Below are 4,936 nucleotides of genomic sequence, written 5' to 3'. Positions count from 1 at the left end.
ATACACACCACCAAATGTGGAAGTGCCCACCAGAAAGACAAGATCCAGCCTCATCCACCAGAACACAGGCCCAACTCGCCTCCACCAAGAAGCCTACACAACACACTGAACGAAACTTGGCCTCCGGGGACTGACACCAAAAACAACAATAACTACGAGCATGCAGCCTGTGAAAAGGAGACCCCAAGCACAGTACGTTACGCAAAATGAGGAGACCGAAAAACACACAGCAGATGAAGAAGCAAGCTCAAAAGTCACAAGACCTAACAAATGAAGAGGAAATAGGTAGTCTACCTGAAAAAGAATTCAGAATAATGATAGGAAAGACGATCCAAAATCTTGGAAATAGGATAGAGAAAATACAATAAACCTTTCACAAGGGACGAGAAGAACTAAAGAGCAAACAAACAATGATGAAGACCAAAATAAATGAAATTAAGAATTCTCTGGCATGGATCACTAGCAGAATAACTGAGATAGAAGAACGGTTAAGGGACCTGGAAGATAAAATAGTTCAAATAACTACTGCAGAGCAGAATAAAGAAACAAGAATCTCAGAGGACAGTCTCAGAGATCCCTGGGACAACATTAAACGCACCCAAATTCGAATTATAGGAGTCACCGAAGAGGAAGAGAAAAAGAAAAGGACTGAGAAAATATTTGAAGAGATTAGAGTTGAAAACTTCCCTACTATGGGAAAGGAGAGAGTTAATCAAGTCCAGGAAGAACAGAGAGTCCCATACAGGATAAATCCAAGGAGAAAAAGGCCAAGAAACGTATTAATCTAACTATTAAGAATTAAATACATAGAAAACATTAAAAGCAGCAAGGGAAAAGCACCATGTACCATACAAGGGAATCCCCTTAAGTTAACAGCTGACATTTCAGCAGAAATTCTGCAAGAGAGAAAAGGGTGGCAGTATACGAATTTAAAGAGATGAGAGGGAAAAAAGCTACAACCAATGTTACTCTACTCAGCAAGAATCTCATTGAGATTGGACGGAGAAACTAAAAACTTTACAGACAAACAAAAGGTAAGAGAATTCAGCACCACACACCAGCTTTATAACAAATGATAAAGGAACTTCTCTAGGCAGGAAACACAGAGGAAGGAAAAGACCTCCAATAACCAACCAAAAACAACTAACAAAACGGTAACAGGAACATACATATTGATAATTCCCTTACATGTAAATGGATTAAATGCTCCAACCAATACAGATAGGCTGGCTGAAGGAATACAAAAACAAGACCATTATATATGCAGTCTAGAAGAGACCCACTTTAGACCTGGGGACACACACATACTGAAAGTGAGAGGATGGCAAGAGACCTTCCATGCAAATGGAAAGCAACAGAAAACTGGAGTAGCGATTGTCATAGCACACGAAATAGACTTTAAGATAAAGACTAGTACAAGAAACGAAAAAGGACACTGCATACTGATCAAGGGATCCAACCAAGGAGAGGATATCGCAAATGCAAATACTTATGAACCCAACATAGGAGCACTTCAATACATAAGGTATACCCTAACAGCCATAAAAGGGGAACTTGACAGTAACACTATAATAGTAGGGGACATTAACACCCCACTTTCACCAATGCACAGATCATCCAGAATGAAAATAGATCAGGAAACATAAGCTTTAAATGACACATTGAACAAGAGGGACTTCATTCATATGTATGTAATATTCTATTGCAAAACAACAGAAAACACTTTCTTCTCAAGTGCTCATGGAACATTCTCCAGTATATATCATATATAGGGTCACAAATAAAGACTTAGAAAATTTAAGAAAACTGAAATAGTATAAGGTATATTTTCGGCCTACAGTGCTGTGAGACTGGATACGAATTAAAAGAAAAAAAACTGTAAATAATACAAACACATGGAAGCTAAACAAAATGCAGTTACATAACCAAGATTTCACTGCAGAAAACAAAGGTGGAATCACAACTACCTGGGAAAAAGGGACAATGAAAATACGACCACCCAAAACTATGGGATACAGCAAAATCAACTCGAACAGGAGAGCTGTGCGAACAAAGAAGAGAAAGGGAAATCTCTCCCAGCAGCCTCCGGAAGAGTGGATTAAATCTCCACATTCAACGTGAAGCACTCCGCCTCTGTGGAACACCTGATACACAATGAATCAGCCCAAAATTGAGGAGGTGGGTTTTGGGAGCAAAGATACAGTATTTTTTCCACGTTTTCTCTTTCTGTGAGTGTAGCGGTGTATGCTTCTGTTTGTGATTTTGTCTGTATAGCTTAGCTATAACCATTTGTGCTGGAGTTCTCTCCGTTTCTTTTGTTTCTTTTACTTTCTAAATGTTTTTCTTAATAAATATGTCTTATTTTAATAACTTCATTTTATTTTATTTTACCTTAATTTGTTTTATTTTATCCCCTTTCTCTGTTTCTTTCTCTTTCCTCTCCCACTTATTCTGAGCCATGAGGAAAGAAGTCTCTTCGTGCTCCAGCCAGGATTCAGTGCTGTGCATCTGAAGTGGGAGAGCCAACTTCAGGACACTGGTCCACAGGAGACCTGACAGCTCCACATAATATCAAATGGAGTAAATCTTCCAGAGATTTCCATCTCAACGTCGAGACCCACCTTCACTCAGTGACCAGCAAGCTACAGTGCTGGACATCGTATGCCAAACGATGAGCAAGACAGAAACAGAGCCCCATCCATTATCAGAGAGGATGCCTTAAATCATAATAAGGACACAGACACCAAAATACACACCACCAAATGTGGAAGTGCCCACCAGAAAGACAAGATCCAGCCTCATCCACCAGAACACAGGCCCAACTCGCCTCCACCAAGAAGCCTACACAACACACTGAACGAAACTTGGCCTCCGGGGACTGACACCAAAAACAACAATAACTACGAGCATGCAGCCTGTGAAAAGGAGACCCCAAGCACAGTACGTTACGCAAAATGAGGAGACCGAAAAACACACAGCAGATGAAGAAGCAAGCTCAAAAGTCACAAGACCTAACAAATGAAGAGGAAATAGGTAGTCTACCTGAAAAAGAATTCAGAATAATGATAGGAAAGACGATCCAAAATCTTGGAAATAGGATAGAGAAAATACAATAAACCTTTCACAAGGGACGAGAAGAACTAAAGAGCAAACAAACAATGATGAAGACCAAAATAAATGAAATTAAGAATTCTCTGGCATGGATCACTAGCAGAATAAGTGAGATAGAAGAACGGTTAAGGGACCTGGAAGATAAAATAGTTCAAATAACTACTGCAGAGCAGAATAAAGAAACAAGAATCTCAGAGGACAGTCTCAGAGATCCCTGGGACAACATTAAACGCACCCAAATTCGAATTATAGGAGTCACCGAAGAGGAAGAGAAAAAGAAAAGGACTGAGAAAATATTTGAAGAGATTAGAGTTGAAAACTTCCCTACTATGGGAAAGGAGAGAGTTAATCAAGTCCAGGAAGAACAGAGAGTCCCATACAGGATAAATCCAAGGAGAAAAAGGCCAAGAAACGTATTAATCTAACTATTAAGAATTAAATACATAGAAAACATTAAAAGCAGCAAGGGAAAAGCACCATGTACCATACAAGGGAATCCCCTTAAGTTAACAGCTGACATTTCAGCAGAAATTCTGCAAGAGAGAAAAGGGTGGCAGTATACGAATTTAAAGAGATGAGAGGGAAAAAAGCTACAACCAATGTTACTCTACTCAGCAAGAATCTCATTGAGATTGGACGGAGAAACTAAAAACTTTACAGACAAACAAAAGGTAAGAGAATTCAGCACCACACACCAGCTTTATAACAAATTATAAAGGAACTTCTCTAGGCAGGAAACACAGAGGAAGGAAAAGACCTCCAATAACCAACCAAAAACAACTAACAAAACGGTAACAGGAACATACATATTGATAATTCCCTTACATGTAAATGGATTAAATGCTCCAACCAATACAGATAGGCTGGCTGAAGGAATACAAAAACAAGACCATTATATATGCAGTCTAGAAGAGACCCACTTTAGACCTGGGGACACACACATACTGAAAGTGAGAGGATGGCAAGAGACCTTCCATGCAAATGGAAAGCAACAGAAAACTGGAGTAGCGATTGTCATAGCACACGAAATAGACTTTAAGATAAAGACTAGTACAAGAAACGAAAAAGGACACTGCATACTGATCAAGGGATCCAACCAAGGAGAGGATATCGCAAATGCAAATACTTATGAACCCAACATAGGAGCACTTCAATACATAAGGTATACCCTAACAGCCATAAAAGGGGAACTTGACAGTAACACTATAATAGTAGGGGACATTAACACCCCACTTTCACCAATGCACAGATCATCCAGAATGAAAATAGATCAGGAAACATAAGCTTTAAATGACACATTGAACAAGAGGGACTTCATTCATATGTATGTAATATTCTATTGCAAAACAACAGAAAACACTTTCTTCTCAAGTGCTCATGGAACATTCTCCAGTATATATCATATATAGGGTCACAAATAAAGACTTAGAAAATTTAAGAAAACTGAAATAGTATAAGGTATATTTTCGGCCTACAGTGCTGTGAGACTGGATACGAATTAAAAGAAAAAAAACTGTAAATAATACAAACACATGGAAGCTAAACAAAATGCAGTTACATAACCAAGATTTCACTGCAGAAAACAAAGGTGGAATCACAACTACCTGGGAAAAAGGGACAATGAAAATACGACCACCCAAAACTATGGGATACAGCAAAATCAACTCGAACAGGAGAGCTGTGCGAACAAAGAAGAGAAAGGGAAATCTCTCCCAGCAGCCTCCGGAAGAGTGGATTAAATCTCCACATTCAACGTGAAGCACTCCGCCTCTGTGGAACACCTGATACACAATGAATCAGCCCAAAATTGAGGAGGTGGGTTTTG

Source organism: Eubalaena glacialis, unplaced genomic scaffold (assembly GCF_028564815.1).
Source record: "Eubalaena glacialis isolate mEubGla1 unplaced genomic scaffold, mEubGla1.1.hap2.+ XY H_2, whole genome shotgun sequence".
NCBI classification, from domain to species: domain Eukaryota; kingdom Metazoa; phylum Chordata; class Mammalia; order Artiodactyla; family Balaenidae; genus Eubalaena; species Eubalaena glacialis.
This window is presented reverse-complemented; position numbering follows the sequence as displayed.